The 23,032-nt window shown below is 38.8% G+C and overlaps 1 protein-coding gene across 7 annotated transcripts in view; it reads left to right on the top strand.

The window, feature by feature from the left end:
- FRS2 (fibroblast growth factor receptor substrate 2) overlaps positions 1–23,032 on the top strand; it is a 112,348-nt gene that overhangs the window by 41,857 nt on the left and 47,459 nt on the right. For 4 of the 7 annotated variants that reach the window (XM_054443240.2, XM_054443232.2, XM_054443241.2 and 1 more), the window contains 2 exons: positions 21,866–21,961; positions 22,988–23,030. The gene's annotated coding sequence lies outside the window, so the exon portion shown is untranslated. The remainder of the gene's footprint in view (positions 1–21,865; positions 21,962–22,987; positions 23,031–23,032) is intronic. The other 3 variants (XM_063646498.1, XM_063646499.1, XM_063646497.1) reach the window with 1 other exon arrangement.

A 23,032-nucleotide genomic window follows, 5' to 3' on the forward strand; every position in this document is an offset into this window, starting at 1 on the left:
CTTGTTATTCATTTACAATTATTTAACACATCTGAAACAGCTCTTAATATGGTTGGACACATTAAGTAATCTGTCATCTCCATTTTATCCTGGGAGATAGTCTACTGCATCCTGAGCAGAATTTCACATTATTCTCCTCTTTTTCAGTAAGGCATTTTGTCTTGCTTCAGTTGTGACTTGTGTTCCTAAGATTGGGGTCTCTCATTCACCCTCTCCAGAGATGCATCTCCAGACTCTTATCAGGGATAGGGAGAAGATTGGTTTTCAGGGAGAGGCCACTTATAAGAATTTTCAGCCAGTCATATGGTTTCCAGCCCCATCCTGTGTTTTGTCTTCACTCTCCCTATAATACCTAAATCTTTCCAGCATGAGTCAACTTGCTGCTGCTTTTTTTGTTAAATTGTGGTAAAATATAATAACAAAATTTATGGCTACAACCATTTTAAAGTGTACAGTTCCATGGTATTAAGTACATTAGTGTGCAATAATCACCACTATTCATCTCCAGAACTTTTTCATTATCTGCAGCTGAGACTCAGCACCCATTAAGCAGTAACTCCCCATTTCCCCCTCCCTAGCTCTTGGCAACCATTATTCTACTTTCTGCCTTTATCAGCTTGCTTCCTGATGGCTTCTCCCTGTCAGGTTTAGGTTTCAACTTTCTTGGTCTTGATAGGTTATTCTTTTCCTTTTCTAGCTTCCAAAATGTTGTTGATGACTCTCATTTGCTATTGTGTCTTTCCCAATTCTACTCATCCTTATGGGCTTTATACTTCTAAAAACTCCTATAACTTTTTAAAGCAAGGTCTCAGGAAGAGTCAGTAATGCTTTACATCCACCTTTCTCCTCCCAGCCCTCATTCCTTTGTTATTGTTTTTAAATTTAGGTTTATTTTATTAAGAATTTATTGGGAATTTACAGATATGCCAAACAAAAGCAGTTTTAATAGCCATGTTAGCTATAAAATTAAGTGTGATAAATGGACTTGTCACTGGCTTCTATTGTGTTGGTAGGGGTTTGATTCTGCAGATCTGTGGCAATCTCTAGCCCCTTCTTTCTCTCCCTAGCATACCTCATGTGGTGCCAGCTGTCCTAAGCCATATTCTGTGCTTCTGCTGCAGCACTTTTCATAGTGATAACCTGACCCATCTGTGGAGAATGATTTTGAGAGAGAAACTTATAGCCAGAGACATTAAAAGTCTGTTATTCAAGTTGCATTTGAGCTGTTTCCTTTCTGTGCAACTTCTCGGAGTGCCCTAGGTAGAGTTAATTACTCCTTCTGTGTCTTGACACTTGTGAATAATTCTGTTTTATTCTGTCTCCGTTACATCTGTCTCTGTACGCTAGATATCTATATTACAAGATCTGCCTCTTTCTTCCCTAAACTGTTTTCAAGGTTTGAAAAATACTCACATATTCTGATACAGTTCTTGGCCCATGATAGATAATAAATAATTATTTACTAAATAAATAAATAATCCATCCAAATAGATTGAACATCCTATTTTCTGGCAAGCATATTGTCATTGTACTCTTTATCACTAATGTCCACTGAAAGCCGTGCCAGAAACTGTATTTGCTTTTGCTTGTTACTTGGAGTCAAAACTGTGTAGTGATTAGGCGTGTGGCCAGAATGTCTTGGTTCGAAGAAACAAGCAAGTTTCTTTATCTTCTGTTTCTTTGCCTGTGAAATAGAGATAATAATACCTAGCATGGAATGTGGTGAACATTAAATTAATACATCTAAAGTGCTAGCTCAATACCCTGCACGTTGTCTTATAGTGAATCTGTTTTTCATCTTTATGGGATACCTGCTATAATAACATTAGTACCTCTGAATAAAAATCAATGTAGAATGAAAAACCTAGCTAGTATTTAAAATATTTAGCCCTTTGAAGCTCTTTGAACATGTTCTGAAATTATCTCCATGGACAGTGTGCCATTTAGATAATAAACTGGGAGAAGTAGTATCTTTCAGTGTTACATACCTACTAAAATACTGTATTCTTTAAATATACTATAAGGTATCCAACTCTTTTAAACATATGGAGATACTTTGAATGGCAGTGCCAGTACTTGTGCTTTTTTTCTCCCTAAGGAGGGTTTTATGCAGCCCATCAATAAATTTGATATTTGGCATCATTTGTCTTCTCATTTGGGAACCTGCTGTATTTAATTCTCCCCTCAGAGATTGTGTGCTAAGGGAAGGGAAACCTCCATCATTCATTAAGCAGTCAGTGAATACTTGCTTATGTACTAGATGTTTTGGACACAAGGGAGAATAAGACACAGTTGTTTTCCTAAAGGGACCATCATCTCTTCATCATTTCAGTAGTAATAAAATCAAATGTTCTGGCTGAATGTGTGCACATTCTTTGACCCAGAATTCCGTTGATAATGTTTTATAAATGGAATAAAAATGTACAGAAGTCTGTGTAGAAAGTGTTAATCAAACTGTTAATTATAAAAGCAATAAAAATATCAGTTTTAGTATATTCATTATATTTCCCACAGTTTCAATTAGAAACATGATATTACTTAATTAAAATTTTGTTTTAAAAAAACTCTGAACTGGTGGATTTACATGGAGATGAATAGAGGATTAGGTCAGTCGTTGAGTTCTATGATCCATTACAAAGGAGTGGTAAACTGCTCATATCCGTGTTAGGGCCCCCATTTCTTACTATATATATGACTTTGGCTAGTTGGTTATTGAAAATTCTGTAAATCTTGCTTCTTTCCTTCCATCTATAAAACGGGCACAGTGTTAGTAGTTATGAAGTTTGTTTTGAGGATCAAATGAACAATGTATGTAACCTAAAAACAAAAAATACCTCAGTAAATATTGGCTGCTCTTATTGTTACTGTTTTTCTCTATACTCTTTATCTCCTTAATGAGTTTTCTCTGCAGCTTTTGTTCAGTCAGTCTCAACCAGGGATGACAGTGTTATATTTAATCTGACAGCTCCCATTGCTTTGTAACAGAGGTTTCTGAAGCCTTTGCCAGACTCCACAGAGCTGTCACCTGTTACCTGTGTCTGCCAATTTTGAAGGAGGAGAAATAGCAGTACATGTGTCTTAGGTTTGCCTTCCTTGCTGTAAACCTTTTATCTCTTTATACACACCCTCCCTCCCTGTTCTCTTTTGGGTTTCATGTACTTTTTGTTCTTGCACCTTATTTTAATAGGAGTCTGTTAGCTCATCTTTTTGGCGGGGGAGGGGAATATTTTGACTGTTACTGTTATTTCATAGCATAAATTACTCTTTATAACAGGGTAGTGATTCAGAGCTAGCCTTAGGACCTTTTTAGCTCTGCTTCTTTTAGGCTTCTCATAAAACACAAATATAGCTAGTTTGTAGGACTTACTTGCACAAGCCTCATTTAAGAAAGAAGACCTGGATTTTGTATGAACTTTTTCCTTTTATTCCCTTGAGTAGAAAGCTCACACCACATTTAGTGTAAGAATCAAATGCAGAAGAACTTTTTCCTAAGGAATTGTGGTATCTTTATAAGGTGGGTGGATTGTGACCAGAGAAGAATTTTTTTTGTTGAGTGGCATACACTTAAATTCATGGTGTTTAGGTATATGTTCTGAGGGCATGCAGTAAATAACAACTTGTATATTATAATTGATGGTTAAGAAATAGCCCTTGGCACATATGCAAAAATGATTTTACTTTATAACACATCCTGGGCATTACCTAGAAATGAATTTATAGACACTATAAAAAGTTTTCACTTCCCTTGATGACTTTTTCTGTACTGATAGGTCTAGAGTATTTATGAATTATCATAAATCATAACTTTATGTTAAAAAGAATACAAACAGTTGAAATCACTTGCTTTGGATTTAGTATTTTCTTGTTATTTTAAATTCAGGAATCATGCCATATGGTATTCAGTTAACGTTATTTCAGTTAACTTTATTTTGAAAGGCAAAAGGAAGATGTCTTAATGACATTCAGCTAGGAATCAGAAGAGAAGTTCCTTGGGTAACTTGCTCAACTCTCAAGGCCTCAGCTACTGGTAAGGTGTAATGTAGCTCTAATGCACGAGCATGAACCTTGAAATTCTGTGACTTCTCCACCCGCCCCCAAATCTCTGGCAAAGTTTGGGGTTTTGTTTGATTTTTTTTTTGACTTTTTAATACATTGGATGTACATTAACAACAATATACCTTTCCAAGTTCTTCTTTCTTTTTTCCTAAATTTTAATCTGAAAAGATTTGCTTTTTTAAACTCTTTTTTTTTTTTAGGTCGGCAGTCAACAATCACCTTTTTAAAAACTATGCTTGATTTTGTCATATATATATTATTCATTAAATATATTCAATAAAAATATTAAATATATATATTATTCATTAAATATATTCAATAAAAATATTATATATATATTATTTATTAAAACATAGTTTCAACCCCATATGGTAACTGGCTCCTGAGAATAGGGAAACTAGTCCCCAAGCTTCAGCCTCCCCACAAACCTTGTATCAACATTTTTACTGATGAGTAATAAAATTAACAGATTTGAGCTGTAACATTCTGAACACTGGAAAAAGCATTACTGAACTGTAAAATAGACCTGCAGAGAAATCTGGCAGAGGAGGAGTGTGCGTTAGCCTGTGACAATGAGGCACTGACTTACTATGCACTATTTTAACAGAGAATTGAATAGTTTTGCTATTTAGATATTTTACTGAGTTATGTTTTAAAACAAAAGAGGAATATATATGGTTTTCTGATAATAAAAATTTTTTGACCTAAAAATGACCCTTGGGAGTGGGGCTCCTCAAGTGTAAAGCTCCTGCTGGGAAGAAAACTGTTGGGAATACATAGGTTGGTTTTAGGCATGGTGGAATCATTTGTTACCTCGATAAAAGCTACTCCTTGGATAGAGTTGTTTTCCTGTGATATCACTTCTCCTTGACAGTGTTCCTTTGAAATAAATCTTAATCTGCCTAGATATTTCTCACTTTCTAAATTAAGAAAATAATTATCCATAATTTATAAAAATAAAATTCCAAGTCTTCCCAGGATAAATCCATTGGTTAAAAGCAAACAATACTTTTTGAGTTTCTTTGGAGAGATGGAAAATTGCTTTTTTTTTTTTTCTGTGTGGGTGAGGCAGGTGAGAATAGATTTCGCCCCTGCATGATGTCAATCAGAATTTTTGGTTAGTAAAAACCAAATCAGATATGTTTTAAAAGGAAACTGGGTAGACCTCAGTGGCTTATCAAATTGTTGTGAGGGTTGGAGAACCAGATTCAGGGCTAAGCAACCAGAAACAATGCTCCAAATCACATTGCATAATTCCCATGAGGATGCCAGTACCATCTAGAGACAGACGGATGGACGCCACAGCCTGTCCCAGCAACACTGCTGGCTCTGGATGACTCTAAATGCTGCCACCTCTGCCCTAGACTTGACCTTGCTGAAACTGCTCCACCATTAGTGTGAGAATGAGCTCCTTATGCTCTCTGCTTCTGCTCACTAGTTCGCTACTCTGGGATGCACCATGTGTGTTTGGCAAAACATGTATCCTAGATGTATGGGAGATGTGGGAAAGTGTTTAACCTTCTGCAATTATAAGATGGGTGGATGGCCAGGTGCAGTGGCTCATGCCTTTAATCCCAGCACTTTGGGAGGCTGTGGTGGGTGGATCACCTGAGGTCAGGAGTTCTAGACCAGCCTGGCCAACATGGCGAAACCCCATCTCTACTAAAAATACAAAAATTAGCCAAGCGTGTTGGTGTGTGCCTGTAATCCCAGCTACCTAGGAGGCTGAGGCAGGAGAATCATTTGAACCTGGGAGGTGGAGGTTGCAGTGAGCTAAATCACACCACTGCACTTCAGCCTGGGCAACAGAATGGGACTCTGTCTCAAAAAAAAAAAAAAAAAAGGGTGGAGTTCTCAAGAACTCCAAGCTGTGGAACCAGTGTTTTACCTTCTGAAATCATATGGCAGGAGAAGTTCAAGCAGACAAAAAGAATAAGAGATGTTCACTGCACCTGATGTTTCAGATAGAATGTGAAGCCCTCAATATGTGCCACCATGCTAAATGTTTTACAAGAACTATCTGTGTCATCCTCACAACAAACTTATTAGTTTCATTTTAGAGATTAAAAGATAGACCAAGAGCAGATAACCTGCCCAAGATTGTACAGTTAGTGATAGCAGTGTTGGGATATAAATTCAGAGCTATGACTCCAAAGCCAGTGCTAACTACTTAATTAAACTAACTTTTAGTGTTTTTTCTGTCCTGATGCATTTAGCTCAAAATTCTGTAAATGAATCTATTAGATTGAACCTACTATGTTTATTAAGATTTTGTGTATGGCATGTTTATGTGTTTAGGTAGTTTAAGGAAAGCTGAAAGTTTCTGGCTTTAATTTTTTCTATTTTCAACTGATGATTAAATAATTTCTGATTCTTTTTCTCACTTTGTGACTATTTTTGTAATTCACTTTGCCTCAGACTACAACCTGATAAAATGCTTTGTTTCTGAATATCAGTGCTTAGAAATGAATTATTGAGTGTGAGAGACAGGCTGACATAAAAGGAGAGGGGATATAGAGTGACCGAGACTGAGGGAGGAAGGGAAAAACATCCCTCGCTCTCTCTTGCTGTCTCTCTCTCACACACATACACAAACCCACACCCACCCCTTGAGAGGGAGAAACAAAGACAAATACATGTGGAAGAGAGGGTATGTACACACATTACCCTGAAAGCAACATTTTTAATCTTTTGTTCCCTCTAACGGTAGGTTGAAAAACAATTAAAATTTTCCCTTTCTGTATCAGGAAAGTCATTGAGGTCTTTTTTTTTTTTTTTTTTTTTAAAGTTTGAATCTGTGCTTTCCCTAGAGTAAACAGTAGATCTTAAGCCTCTCTACCAGTTTACATTTTATATAGGTTTATGTATTTTTAGTTTGACCGCTCCACCCCCACCCCCACACACTGCAAAAGATGTGATATCTAGGAGAAATAAACAAGAACTGTTATTTAACCTGGGAAATATCCAACTTGGTTTGGGCAAGAGGAAATGGTAAAGACAAACTCCCATAGTTTCTATGATGTCAATTAAGCTGGAGTATTTATTCGTAAACCACATCTCGTTAATTATTACTTTAGTACAAGTCTGTCCTACGGATTTTTCTACACTTCCAAAACAGTACTTCATGATAATGTTATTTTATTCACTTGTACCTTTAAGACTAAATGGGCAGCTATATTTTTGTAAAAGTGAGTAGATTTTTTTTTTTTTTTTTTTTTTGAGACGGAGTTTCACTCTTGTTGCCCAGGCTGGCGTGCAATGGCGCGATCTCGGCTCACAGCAACCTCCGTCTCCCGGATTCAAGCCGTTCTCCCGCCTCAGCCTCCGGAGTAGCTGGGATTACAGGCATGCACCACCACGCCCGGCTAATTTTGTATTTTTAGTAGAGAAAGGGTTTCTCCATGTTGGTCAGGCTGGTCTCGAACTCCAGACCTTAGGTGATCCACCCACCTCGGCCTCCCGAAGTGCTGGGATTACAGGCGTGAGCCACCGCGCCCGGCCAAAAGTGAGTAGATTAAGTGCCCTTCCACACACACATGCTCTTGTAGACCATCTGAATGTGGGCTGGGTGCTAGAGATGTGCTTGATGTAAGGTAAATATCCATGAAATTAAAAGTGATTTGTGTTCTGTTTAAGTACTAAATTGTCAACATTGAGTATATTATACTTTTGTCCTTATCTCCATCTGATCTTTCCTAGCATATAACTTTTAATATGAGAACTCTTATTTCTTTATAATTTTTTTGTCTTAATCCAGTACTAGCTTTATAAAACGGATTTTTGCATAAAAGCAGTTGATGTTATATATTCTTCTATTCTGCCGCTTTTAAGATTTATGCTTCTTATACAAACTTTTTAGTGAATCAGTTTTCAAATGAGCAGTAGTCCATTTTTGAAAACAGTGTTGGCATATATAGACTTAGCTTCCCTAATCCAAAAATTTGAAATCTGAAATGCTCCAAAATTCAAAACTTTTTGAGCACCAACATGATGCTACAGTGAAAATTTCACATCTGACCTCATGTCATGGGCTACAGTGAAAACACAGGCACACAACACACAGCTTATTCATCCTCCACAAGGGAAAAAAGACCCTCCCAGCCCTCACAGCTGTAGTTAGTTACCTTTTCTGTGTGCAGAATGATGATAGTGCTAAACAACCACAGATTGTCCACATGGGTGGCTGAGATAGCAACACCTTTGCTTTCTGATAGTTCAATGTATATACAAACTTTGTTTCATGGGCAAAATTATTTAAAATGTTGTATAAAATTACTTTCAGGTTATATGTATAAGGTATATATGAAATGTAAATGAATTTCATGTTTAGACTTGGTCTCATTCCCAAGATATCTCATTGTGTATATGCAGATATTCCAAAATCTGAAAAAAATGTGAAATTCGAAACACTTCTGGTTTCAAGCATTTTGGATAAGGGATACTCAACCTGTACATTTTTTTTTTTTCTTTAGGGGCATTTGCCAATGGTGAATCTAACTAATCATCTAGATAAGAAATGGTGTGTGAGGCCAAAGCAGTGATCCACTGACCCTAGACTGTCCTAAAGAGCCACACCAAGGAAACAGATTTCTTACTGGAATTCTGCCATTCCTAAAGGGCACATAGGCCATTTCTAATTTCCTTTAACTCATAATTCATGCATTTATTTAAACTCTTCGGCATTGCTGTCGGTTCTGATTCATATATAATACACGTATGTTATACATGTATTAAGCTAAAATGTCCTATAAATTTGTTGGAATGTGTAATTCTGGGGGGAAAAAACATTTATATTGCAAACTTGAGTTCTTTCCTTGCTCATAAGCTGCTTCATTTTCTTTACCTGTAACATATATAATGATTTCACAGGTATTTTCCCCCCAGTCTAAAAATATGTTGTAATATGGCAAATTTATAGGGCCTGTCTTTTTTGCCCTTCTTCTTAGCATTTTTTTTCCTATATTGCATTTATGTATAAAATATTAAGCACTTTTTTATATATAAGGAAGGAGGCACAAGTTAGGGAGGACCACTGAATTATTTGGCTTATCTTAACTAAAAGTTTTGTGGATTTCACAAGAAACACTATTCCACAGCAGTAGTTCAGAGAAAACAGGTATAGCTTGTCTTGAGTGCTTTGAGATATGGATTTATTGAAGACCTCTTCATGAGACATGAATTCTACTTCTCAATTTGTTGGAAACTGGTTGAAGACATTGGCGATTCCTTCTTTCATTGTCTTTTGTACAATTCCCACTTATGAGAAATTACCTTAGAGTTTAGTTGTGGGAAAAATTGTCTCTATATCTTGTACACTGCTGAAAAATATTTAGAGCCTACCAGAACTACTGACAAATGAAGATAGTGTTTTCCTTCTGACAGATAAAGGCAGATTTTTTTTTTTTTTAATTGTAACTATTTTTGGCCAGGGGGCTCACGCCTGTAATCCTAGCACTTTGGGAGGCCGAGGTGGCAGATTGCTTGAGCTCAGGAGTTTGACACCAGCCTGGGCAAAATGGTGAAACCCTGTCTCTGTGAAAACATAGAAAAAATATAATTAGCTGGGTGTGGTGGCACATGCCTGTAGTCCCAGCTACTTTGGGGGCTGAGGCAAGAGGATCACTTGAAACCAGGAAGTCGAGACTGCAGTGAGCAGAGATGGTGCCACTGCACTCCAGCCTAGTTGACAAAGTGAAACCCTGTCTTAAAAAAAAAAAAAAAAAAAAGTTGTAGGCCAGGCGCAGTGGCTCATGCCTGTAATCCCAGCACTTTGGGAGGCCGAGGCAGGTGGATCACCTGAGGTCTGGAGTTCGAGACTGGCCTGACCAACATGGAGAAACCCCATCTCTACTAAAAATACAAAAGTAGCCGGGTGTGGTGGTGCATGCCTGTAATCCCAGCTACTTGGGAGGCTGAGGCAGGAGAATCGCTTGAACCCGGGAGGCGGGTAGCGCCCTTGCACTCCAGCCTTGGCAACAAGAACAAAACTCCGTCTCAAAAAAAAAAAAAGTTTTAACTGGTTTTCATTGACTTCTATTTTTGAAGTTATGGATTATTGCCTAGAAAATAAGGGGGCCAAGGTGTGTTTTATACAAATTGCATCCACTTCTGAGGAAGTTAATGGACTGGGTAACAGTCTCTGGGACACATAGATATGAAGATACCATCTTCAAGAAGAGGTTGTCAAATACTGAGGTCTTTTGGTATTCACGTAAGTCGGTTCCCTGGGATCGTATAAAAGGCAAACCTGCTTTAATACCAAGCTGCTCTTCATAGTGAATATTTTGTGTATTGCATTAAAATTCATGAAAAACAGTAAAATCACAGACTCTGATGACGTTTACATTTGTATGCATCTCTTATGCGTAATGTTGAAGACTAGAAGAAAACTCACTCTGGAAGTTTTATTTAAGTTCAGGGATACGTGTGCAAGTTTGTTATATTGGTAAACTTGTGTTATGGGGTTTGTTGTACAGATGATTTCATAATGCAGGTACTAAGCCTGGTACCCAATAGTTATTTTTTTCTGCTTCTCTCCCTCCTCCCACCCTCCACCCTCTGGTAGGCCACAGTGTCTGTTGTTCCCCTCTTTGTGTCCATGTGTACTCATCTTTAGCTCTCACTTATAAGCGAGAACATGGGGTATTTGGTTTTCTGTTCCTGTGTTAGTTTGCTTAGGATAATGGCCTCCAGCTCCACCTTTTGTTGCTGCAAAGGATATGATCTTGTTCTTTTTTATGACAGTTTAGTATTCCATGTTGTATATGTACCACATTTTCATTATCCAGTCTACCATTAAAGGGCATTTAGGTTGATTCTGTGTCTTTGCTATTGTGAATAGTGTTGCAGTGATCATATATGTGCGTATGTCTTTATGACAGAACGATTTATATTCCTTTGGGTGTATACCCAGTAATGGGATTGCTGGATTGAATGGTAGTTCTGTTTTTAGCTCTTTGAGGAATCACCACACTGCATTCCACAATGGTTGAGCTAATTTACACTCCCACCAACTGTATATAAGCATTCCCTTTTCTCTGTAACCTTGCCAGCATGTTATTTCTTGACTTCTTAATAATAGTCATTCTGACTGGTGTGAGATGGTGTCTCATTGTGGTTTCGATTTGCATTTTTTTAGTGATCAGTGATACTGAGCTTTTTTTCATATGCTTGTTGGCCACATTTATGTCTTCTTTTGAAAAGTGTCGGTACGTGTCCTTTGCCCACTTTTTAGTGGGGTTGTTTTTCTCTTGAAAATATGTTTAAGTTCCATATAGATGCTGGATATTACAGCTTTGTCAGATGCATAGTTTGCGAATATTTTCTCTCATTCTGTAGGTTGTCTCTTTTCCTCTATTATTAGTTTTTTGTTTTTTGTTTTTTTGCTGGGCATGAGCCCTTTAATGTAATTAGATCCCATATGTCAGTTTTTACTTTTGTTGCAATTGCTTTTGACATCTTCATCATGAAATCTTTGCCAGTTCCTATGTCCAGAATGGTATTGCCTAGGTTGTCTTTCATGGTTTTTATAGTTTGGGGTTTTACATTTAAGTTTTTAATCCCTCTTGAGTTGATTTTTGTAGATGGTGTCAGAAAGGGATCCAGTTTCAGTCTTCTGCATATGGCTGTCCAGTTATCCCAGCACCATTTGTTGGTTAGGGAGTCCTTTTCCCATTGTTTGTTTTTGTCAAGTTTGTTGAAGACCAGATGGTTGTAGTTGTGTGGCCATATTTTTTTGCTTTCTCTTCTGTTCTATTGGTCTGTATGCCTGTTTTTGTACCAGTACAATGCTGTTTGGGTTACTGTAGCCCTATGGTATAATTTGAAGTCAGGTAGCATGATGGCTCCTGCTTTGTTCTTTTTTCTTAGGATTACATTGGCTATTTGGGCTTTTTTTGTGGTGGTGGTTCCGTATAAATTTAAAAAAATTTTTTTCTAGTTCGTAAAGAATGTCATTGGTAGTTGATAAATTGCTTTGGGCAGTGTGGCCATTTTAACGATATTGATTCTTCCTATCCATGAGCATGGAATGTTTTCCCATTTGTTTGTGTCATCTCTGATTTCTTTGAGCAGTGTTTTGTAATTCTTGTTGTAGATCTCTTTTACTCTCCTGGTTAGCTATATTTCTGTTTTGTTTTGTTTTTTTTGTGGCAATTGTGAACAGAATTGTATTCCTGATTTGGCTCTTAGCATGGCTGTTGTTGGTGTATAGGAATGCTAGTGATTTTAGTACATTGATTTTGTATCCCGAAACTGCTGAAGTTGTTTATCAGATCTAGGAGCTTTTGGGCTGAGACTGTAGAGTTTTCTAGATATAGAATTATGTTGTCTGCAAACAAGGATAGTTTGACTTCCTCGCCTGCTATTTGAATGCCCTTTATTTCTTTCTCTTGCCCAATTGCTCTGGCCCGGACTTCCAGTACTATGTTGAATAGAAGTGGTGGCAAGAAGGCATCCTTGTTTTGTGCTGGTTTTTAAGGGGAATGCTTCCAGCTTTTGCCCATTCAGTATGATGTTGGCTGTGGGTTTGTCATAGATAGCTCTTATTATTTTGAGGTATGTTCCTTCAGTACCTAGTTTGTTGAGAGTTTTGTTTTTTGTTGTTTTTTTTGAGATGGAGTCTTGCTCTTTCGCCCAGGCTGGAGTGCAGTGGCGCGATCTTGGCTCACTGCAAGCTCCACCTCCCTGGTTCACGCCATTCTCCTGCCTCAGCCTCCCGAGTAGCTGGGACTACAGGTACTCGCTGCCGCGCCCGGCTAATTTTTTGTATTTTTAGTAGAGATGGGGTTTCACTTTGTTAGCCAGGATGATCTCGATCTCCTGACCTCGTGATCCACCCGCCTCGGCCTCCCAAAATGCTGGGATTATAGGCGTGAGCCACCGCGCCCGGTGTTGTGGAGAGTTTTTAACGTGAAGAGGTATTGAATTTTATTGAGAGCCTTTTCTGCATCTATTGAATTGATCATGTGGTTTTTATCTTTAGTTCTGTTTATGTGATGAATCACATTTATTAATTTATGTGTGTTGAACCAAACTTGCATCCCAGGGATAAAGCCTACTTGACTATAGGGGATTCACTTTTTGGTGTGCTGCTGGATTTGGCTTGCTTGTATTTTGTTGAGGATTTTTGCATCTATGTTTATCAAGGATATTGGCTGAAGTTTTCTTTGTGTGTGTGTGTGTCTCTGCCAGGTTTTGGTATCAGGATGATGCTCACCTCATAGAATGAGTTAAGGAGGAGTCCCTCCTCCTCAGTTTTTTTGGAACAGTTTCAGTACAGATGGTACCAGCTCTTCTTTTATTCATTTCTTCTAGATTTTCTAGTTTGTGTGCATAGAGGTGTTCATAGTAGTCTGTGATGGTTATTTTTATATCTGTAGGATCAGTAGTAACATTGTCTTTGTCATTTCTCATTGTGTTTATTCGTATCTTCTCACTTCTCTTCTTTTATTAGTCTAGCTAGCAGTCTGTCTTAATTTTTTTCAAAAAGCCAACTCCTGGGTGTGTTGATCTTTTGAATGGTTTCTTGTGTCTCAGTCTACTTTGGTTCAGCTCTGATTTTGGTTATTTCTTGTCTTTTGCTAGCTTTGGAGTTAGTTTGCTCTTGCTTCTCTAGTTCTTTTAGTTGTAATTTTATGTTGTTTATTTAAGGTCTTTCTGACTTTTTTATGTGAGCATTTAGTGCTATAAATTTCCCTCTTCATGCTGCCTTAGCTGTGTCTGAGATTCTGGTTGTATCTTTGTACTCATTAGTTTCAAATAATTTCTTGACTTCTGCTTTAATTTCATTGTTTACCCAAAAGTTATTAAGGAGCAGGTTAATTTCCATGTAACTAAGGTTTTGAGCAATTTTCTTAGTCTTGAGTTCTATTTTTCTTATGTTGTGGTGCAGAAAGGTAGTTGGTATGATTTTGGTTCTTTTGCATTTGCTGAGGATTGTTTATGTTCGATTGTGTAGTTGATTTTAGAGTATGTGCTGTGTGGCGATAAGAAGAATGTATATTCTGTTTTGGGGTGGAGAGTTCTGTAGATGCATATCAGGTTCATTTGGTCCAGTGTTGAGTTCAGGTCCTGAATATCTTTGTTAATATTCCTCCTCAGAGGTCTGTCTGATACTGTCAGTGGGGTGTTAAAGCCTCACACTTATTATTGCATGGGAGTCTAAGCCTCTTTGAAGATCTCTTAAGAACTTGCTTTATGAATCTGGGTGTTCCTGTGTTGGGTGTATATATATTTAGGATAGTTAGGTCGTCTTGTTGAATTGAACCTTTTACTGTTATGCAATGCCCTTGTCTTTTTTGATCTTTGTTGGTTTAAGGTTTGTTTTGTCTGAAATTAGGATTGCAACCCCTGCTTTTTCTGTTTTCCATTTCCCTGGTAGATTTTTCTCCATTCCTTTATTTTGAGTCCGTGGGTGTCATTGCATGTGAGATGGGTCTCTTGAAGACAGTATACCGTTGGGTCTTGCTGCTTTATCCAGTTTGCTACTCTGTGCCTTTTAATTGGGGTAGTTAGCCTATTAACATTGCAGGTTAGTATTGATACGTGTGCATTTGATCCTGTCATCATGATGTTAACTTGTTATGCTGACTTGTTTGTGTGGTTGCTCTGTAGTGTCACTGGTCTATGTACTTCAGTTTGTTTTTGTAGTGACTGGTAAGTCACTACAAATATGGAAAGTGACTTTCCATATTTAGTACTTCTTTCAGCAGCTTTTGTAAAGCAGGTCTGGTGGTAACAAATTCCTTCAGCATTTGTTTGTCTGAAAATGATCTTATTTCTCCTTCATTTATGAAGCTTGGTTTGGCCGGATATTAAATTCCAGTGCTCCAGGAACACTGGTCACCACACTCCAATGGGCAAGTGCCAGCCAAAGCACTTCATAGGGTGATAGCAGCAGGCTTGGTCCTTGTACTCGTTTGCACGTGCCAACAGCAGTGGCAGTGTGGACTGTGGCAAGGTGCTAGCCAGTGCCAGGGTGCCAGCCTCCATGCAGGCATTTGCAGCAGCTGGGCAGCAGCATGGCTGGAAGAGGGCAGGGGGTCCCTGCAAGGAATGGAATGGGGCACTGATGGGGGCAGTCTGCTGTTCTCCATGCTTGGTTTTGGGCAGGCAGCAGTGTCGGCGGCAGGGGCTGGTGGTCTCATTGCTGCCAGTGCTTCTGTGACAGTGGTGGTATGGTGGGGGATAGGGGACGGGGGTGCACTCACGGCAGCAGAGGCATGGCAGGGTGCAGACGCCCTGGCTGGGAAGGGAAGGCAAGATTTCTACTGGCACGCACATGCTGGCAAAGTGATGTGAGGGGTTGCTGTGGGCTAGTGCTTGTAGGCAAAGCAGCACAGGGGAGGGCACAGTTGGGGGAGGGCACAGGCAGCCTGGTGTGTGTCTGTGGGGCAGCTCTGCTAGAGCACTCTGCCAGTCAGGCGTGGCCTGCCAGTGCAGGAGCTGTGATGCGGCCCCCAGGAGGTACCTGGGGGCTGCACTGCATGCAGGTGTGGCCGGGGTGGGACCCTGGGAGAGGCCAGCTGACTGAAGGGTGTTCACGTCAAACTGGCCCGGTTTCATGGACAAGACTGGCTCTGCAGAGTTCAGATCTGACAATTTCACTAGGGCTAAAATCTCCTATGGGAGCAAGTCAATTCTAGGGGAATGGGCATCCCTGGCCGTGTTCCACTACAGAGGCTCCAGCACCAAACTCTCTAGACTTAGCACAGGCTGGAGTTCTGCTACTACCACTTCTCTAAGTAGCTGTCCCTGCCAACTCAAGTGTCCATGGTGGCAGAGGGGTCTCTTCCTACTGGGATTCCAGAGGCCCCTGGTGAGAGCAGGTTGCTCCTTGCCTGTTCAACTCACCCCTTCTGCAGGAATCATTGGGGACCAGGAACTAGTCCTGGTGCCTGGTAGCCCTGTGTAGAGTTCCCAGCTTCCTCCCGCTTCAGCTGTGCCCTGTATCTTTCTTCCCTCTGATCTTAATGCCTTCCCTCTGAAGGTTTGCTAGGAGTGCAGGAGTCTTCCTGATGTCCCAGTCCCTTGGTGGGAGCTGTTTCTCCTGGCTTCATGTAGTCAGCCATCTTGGAGAGTCCTCCACTCTGGAAGTTTTTACCTTGATGCTCTAAATCAAATCACAATGTTAAGATGTAATATTGGTTTTTTACTAAAAAAAAAAAGTGTTTTATGTCATGGCCTAGAATGTGTATAGCATGTTTTTATACAAACCACAAGTATTTAAATATGCATTATTCGTACTGTTTGTGAGTATTCAAGAGGAAGGAAGGAAAGGAGAGAAAGATGAGACAAACTGACTATAGAGAGACTGTGTGTGTATGATAAAGTTTCAAGAAACAATACATATCTATATGCTCTGTGATTTGCATTTCCTTAAAATACAAAACAAGTAAATGCCACAGGTGATAACCCCCAACATTGATTTCAAAACCATGCAGACCATCCCATTATCTTTATATGTTCCTAATTCTAGGTCTGCACACAAAGTCTTTGTTACTGAGAAAGGAACACTAAAATCCTAAGGCTTAAAAAAAATAAAGTTGTATTATTTATAATTGGTATCTTGAGAACACATGTCCTCTCTTTCCTCTCCTTTCCTTTCCTTCATCTTTATTAACCATCAGTGCAATGGAGACTGTGAGGGAGATTTTTTTTTTTTTAGCACCATAAACTCAACCAAGTGGTATGTGTTTTTTTAAAAGAATGTTGTTTTTTGCTGATAATTTCCAGATCACAAATATTTAGAAGACTAACATATGTATTTAGTACTTTGGGAAACTTTATTTATTTTGATTTTAATTTTATTTTTTGAGATGGAGTTTTGCTCTTGTTGCCCAGGCTGGAGTGTAGTGGTGTAATCTTGACTCACTGCAACTTCCACCCCTTGGGTTCAAGCGATTCTCCTGCCTCAGCCTCCCAAGTAGCTAGGATTACAGGCATGCACCACCACACCCGGCTAATTTTGTATTTTTAGTAGAGATGGGTTTCACCATGTTTATCAGCTGGTCTCCAACTCCTGACCTCAGGTGATCTGCCGACCTCGGCCTCCCAAAGTGCTGGGATTACAGGTGTGAGCCATGGTGCCTGGCCCATCCTTTGGGAAACTTTAAATTGACCAGTCTGTTTCTCTGTGTAAATCAGTAAGTTGTATTGATGTTTAAATGGCATGTTTTTTAATCATGGGGATAATCTGTTCTAAGGAATTTTCACTTTTTCCAAATAACTTAGGACATTAGTATAATAAGGCTACATTTCCTGGGTAATGTGTCCTGATAAGGAATTACCTTGATTTTCGTTTTAAAATACAGTAGGTATACTACTTTTACTGTGTGATAGGCAGTAGTTCAATCTAATAATAACCAATTAAGCTTACGAGTCAAAAAGAAAATATTCTTACACAATATTTTCTCATTAATGACACTTATAAAATTAGATGCTATTGAATATGAAGAACTAAAGCCAATTAGTGTTGTCTGATAATGTCAAGAATGTGTTCCACATGAGAGGATTTTTTAGAAAAAGAAAATTAGGAAAATTAATAAAACTAATAATTTTATTATAAATTCTAAAAATTACTTTAAAGATAATTTAACATATACATGTGTATGTATGTAGATAGATGAGAGAGAAAAATATTTCAGATAGTCAGAAAAGTGTAGAAACTGTTTGTTTTTTTTTTTTTTTTTTTTTGAGGCGGAGTCTCCGTCACCCAGGCTAGAGTGCAGTGGCACGATCTCGGCTCACTGCAACCTCCGCCTCCCAGGTTCGAGTGATTCTTCTGCCTCAGCCTCCTGAGTAGATGGGACTACAGGCACGTGCCACCACGCCTGGCTAATTTTTTGTATTTTTAGTAGAGACAGGGTTTCACCATGTTATCCAGGATTGTCTTGATCTCCTGACCTCGTGATCCACCCGCCTCAGCCTCCCAAAGTGCTGGGATTACAGGCCTGAGCCACCGCGTCCGGCCAGTGCAGAAACTTTTGATGAACACCTGTGTGGCCACCCCATGGAACCCTGACATTTTTTCCCTGACTTTTCTAAGTGTATGGAATAACAATCAGTCATTTAAAGGTGATTTGAAAACCAATTATTTTGCTTTGCTCTGGCCAGCTTATTTTTACTCAATTCTTTTAGACCTAAGTGTGGCACATTCTTTGGATTCACCCCTTAATGCCCTTAATAATTCCGTAATGCCCAGGTTTACTCTTAATGTATAGCAGTGAATCTTTCTTCATTTGTCCTCTTGTCTGAAGCAAGAATGGAGCAAAGTTTTTTTTTTTTTTTATGATTTTTTTTTTTTTTAAAGAGACAAGGTCTAGGTACATCGTCCAAGCTGGACTCTAACTTGTGGGCTCAAAGAATCCTCCTGCCTCAGCCTCCTGAGTAACTGGGATTCTTGTTGTGGGTTACCGTGCCTGGCTTTAAGCAAATTTTTACATAAACAGCCTGGATTTACATGTTATTCCTATGGCACGAATATGGGATTTGTCATTAATAACTGTATTCCAGTTTACTGCAGATTATAATAGTGAACAAGACAGACTGGGATTTGGAATCCTGAGGCTATCTCTGATTTAGACAAGTTAGGTAACCACCGTGTGCTTTAACCTTTTTGATTGGGAAATTCTGAGAATTAACTAATGTAAATATGGGGCACATAGAAGTTGCTCAATAAAAGTTTTTAATATTACTAGCTTTCTTTCAAGTGGTTGAACTTGCTAAAAGTCTGATTTCTAAATGAGTGGGAGCATTTCGGTACAAAAATATTCAAGGGTTCTCTCCAGCTTTCCAAACAAAGCAGATTTGAACATTAAATTTCATCATCTAACTTTTGGAACCCCCGCTAATTGTTTTCTTTGTACTCTTGGTTTATTTTTATACCTAAGGTCTGATAGGCACATAACACATGCTTTATGTACCTTAAAATAAGTGAAAATAGATTGTTCAGATGAAAGGTATGTGGATAAGTCAGTTTTGCAGCAATTCTAGAGAACTCTTGCCAGAACTGTATCTTTGTTTTGGTTTTCAGGGACTGTTAAATGTGATCACTGAGTCAGACTTGCTGTTTTCTCTGTCCCCTGGCTATCTCTCTTAAGACCCTGAAGTTTGCCAGCCATAGAATGTTTAAAAGGCAGAGGAGGGCTTAGCCTAGGGGGAGTTTGTTTATTTAAAGAAAAAATAATTAAGTTTAAACATCCTACCATGTCATAGCTAGTTTAGTCATGTTAAGAGTTAGTGAGTTCTTTTGATTCTTTCCTGGTGGTCTTGATACCTAAAGGTAACAGATAAATTTGAAGCACTTAAACTTCGTGAGATTACCTGGAACCTTATAATATAATCCCAAACAGAAATCCCTAACAAAGTGGGAGGAAAGGGAATGCCATTTTTTTTTTTTGCTGGTTTTTGTTTTTTAATGGGACTCTTTTAATTCAAATCTTCTACCACTCTGTTCTAGAGTTATGGTACAGATGATTTAAAAACAAAACAACAGTTTTAAAAAACCACACTGTAATAGATACATCTTCATTATTTCTTTGAAGTTGGGAACTTAAGAATCTTTTAAAAGGAACAGTGTAGCTCTACAGATGTTTAGACACAAAGAAAGATCTAAAAATTGATGATGTTATGTTTGAAGATTACCATCTCCCAAATTTATAATTTACTATTCCTTACAAAGTCTTTGCCAGATAAGGAAAACTAAGACAGCTATTTTGGGCTTGCCCAGGACACTAGGGCAGATTTCTTTGATGAGATGACTTACAAAAACAAAGTCCTAAAGGAAGAGGAGAAATAAGCCAGAGAGAGAGAGAGAGATCTCTTGTTACTGGCAGAGGGAAAAACAAGTCCTGAGATCCTGAAGTGAGAAGGTGCTTGATAAGTTTAAGGAAAGGAAAGAGGTTGGTATGGCTTGAATGGGATGAATAAGAGAGAGAGTGGTAGATGAGGTCAGAGAGATGGGGTAGGGGATAGCAGATCATGGTCTTTATGGGCCTTTGTAAGGAGTTTGGCTTTTAGACTACTGAGCTGGACTCAGTTGGAGGATTCGATTAGAAGAATGACATGATCTGACTTTCTTTTGAAAATGGCTAATCTCACTGACTTGTTGAGGTGAGCAAGAGAGAGACTGGGAGATCAGACAGGGAACTATTATACTAATGTGTATGCAAAATATTGTGGCTTGGACCATGCTAGTAAGAGTGGAAGTGGTAATAATATGAATATCTTTTGAAACTGGAGCTCCTAGGGTGAACACTACATGGGTAGTGACATTTTAAAATACTAGAAGGTAGGCTGGGCATGGTGGCTCATTCCTGTAATCCCAGCACTTTGGGAAGCTGAGGCAGGTGGATCACTTGAAGCCAGAAGTTTGAGACCAGCCTGGCGAACATGGTGAAACCTCGTCTCTACTAAAAATACAAAAATTAGCCAGACGTGGTGGCATGTGCCTGTAATCCCAGCTACTTGGGAGGCTAAGACAGAATCACTTGAACCTGGGAGGCAGAGGTTGCAGTGAGCCGAGATTGCATCACAACACTCCAGCCTAGGTGACAGAGTGAGATCCTGTCTCAAAAATAAATAAATAAATAAATAGTACTGGGAGGTTAAATATTTCATCAATTTAAGTTAAAAAAATTCATCTGTTTATTAATCATTTCAGTAAATCCTTATGAACGCTTATAGCATGGAATTCATTGTTTTAGGTGCTTGAAAAATACCCGTAGGCTGGGTGTGGCAGCTCAAGCCTGTAATTACAGCACTTTGGGAGGCTGAGGCGGGCGGATCACCTGAGGTCAGGAGTTCAAGACCAGCCTGACCAACATGGTGAATCCCTGTCTCTACTAAAACTACAAAAATTAGCCAGGCGTGGTAGAGCGCACCGGTAGTCCCAACTGCTAGGCAGGCAGTTGGATTGCTTGAACCTGGGAGGCAGAGGTTGCAGTGAGCTGCGATCTCGTCATTGTACTCCAGCTTGGGCAACAGAGTGAGACTCCGTCTCAAAAGAAAAAAAACAAAAACCAGTAAATAAAACCAACAAAAATCCCTTCTGTGGTTTACATTCTAGTTATAGGGGGAAAGTTGACAATAAACAAAAATAATAATTGCTTATAACAATTAATGATAATTGCTTATAACAATGATAATAATTGTTTATAATAAATAAGCAATTTGTTGTATTCAGAATGTACTATATTAGGACTCCCATATATTTCTTTTTTTTTTTTTCGAGTCTGTAAATGGCACTCAGGAGTTGCAAGGTCCCACTGGGTGACAGGAATTGAGGACTGAAGAGTTCTGGTCCTGTGGGACAAATAGCCAGTTTTCTATCTCTCCCACCTCAGTCTCAGCTCTGTTAATAATGTTTTTTATGAGAAGGTTGCTCAAGAAGTGCTTTGAGGCTGGGCATGGTGGCTCACACCTGTAATCCTAGCACTTTGGGAGGCTGAGGTGGGAGGATTGCTTGAGTGCAGGGAGTTCAAGACTAGCCTGGGCAATGTAGTGAGACCCTGTCTCTGCAAATAATAATTTAAAAAATTGGCTGGCCATGGTGGCATGCACCTGTGGTCCCAGCTACTCAGAAGGCTGAGGTGGGAGGATCGCCTGAGCCCGTGAGATTGAGGCTGCAGTGAGACGTGATGGTGCCACTGTGCTTCAGCCTGAGCGACAGAATAAGACCCTGTCTCAAAGGGGAAAAAAGTGCTTTGAGAGTTCTTTCTGGTCACTACAATTTAGATAATTATCCTTAAAGAGTTTTGTTATAATATATTCAAGAGTAACATTCTTAATAACTTAACCTATATTTCAGAAATGACCATTAAGAAGTAGATGCCCAGATGCAAAAGTGATGAAACAGTCCATTTGTCATAAAGTAAGATGCAGCTGTGGCGTGTCAACCAGCTTGGTAAGTGTGGCCAAATCTTTTTTTTTTTTTTAACTTCATAGTTATCTACTTTGAAAATCATTTAATTAAAAAATATGATAGACAGGCTGGGCATGGTGGCTCATAACCTGTAATCCCAACACTTTGAGAGGCCAAGGCAGGTGGATCACCTGAGGTCAGGAATTCAAGACCAGCCTGGCCAACATGGTGAAACCCTGTCCCTACTAAAAATATAAAAATTAGCCAGGGATGTTGGCATGCACGTGTAATTTCAGCTGCTTGGGAGGCTGAGGCATGAGAATCGCTTGAACCCAGGAGGTGGAGGCTGCAGTGAGCTGAGATTGCACCACTGCACTCCAGCCTGGGCAACAGAGTGAGATACTGTCTCAAAAAGAAAAAAAAAAAAGGTAGACATTAAAGTTACCTTGTATTTTTGGTTTTACTTTGTAGTACAAATTCTACCATACAGCTCTAAGAAGTGTATTTCTGTGATGTATCTTACAGCGTAATTTTGATCATTATGCTTCTTGCGTATTTTTAAAAATTAAATTTGTTTCATATGTTTCTTCCTAGGATTAAAAGTATACCCTTCAGTATGAGGTTTCTTACTGGAGTGGTGAAAATATTCTGGAATTAGATGATGTGGTCATGGTTACAAAACTTTGTGAATATGTTTAAAAAAACACTGTTCAAAGAAATGTTTTTTACCTTATGTGAATTACATCGAAAAAAAAAAGTACCCTTCAGAACATCAAGTCTTAGGAAGAGTAAAATCTATTTGACTTAACAGCTGTTTTAGAATATAAAAATTGCCATATACCATCAGGTACCTAGCAAAATGACTTGATATTTAGCGAATAGAATAAGTATTTTTGTAATAAAAGTAATAAATTTTGTTATTAGAGACCAACTGTCTCTCAAGCTTTTTTAATATCAAATGTCATAGTATAATATTCTGAATGTACTCTGTTAGCATTTTGTAATTTTTTGTTTTTAATAGACTGTCTTGAAACTAACATTTCCACTTCCTACCTGAAATTTTTTTAGGAACAAAATTGTATCTGTTTTTCTCAGAAGAGAATTCCACAAGGT

The sequence above is a fragment of the Pongo pygmaeus genome, chromosome 10, assembly GCF_028885625.2.
Source record: "Pongo pygmaeus isolate AG05252 chromosome 10, NHGRI_mPonPyg2-v2.0_pri, whole genome shotgun sequence".
Classification (NCBI taxonomy): Eukaryota; Metazoa; Chordata; class Mammalia; order Primates; family Hominidae; genus Pongo; species Pongo pygmaeus.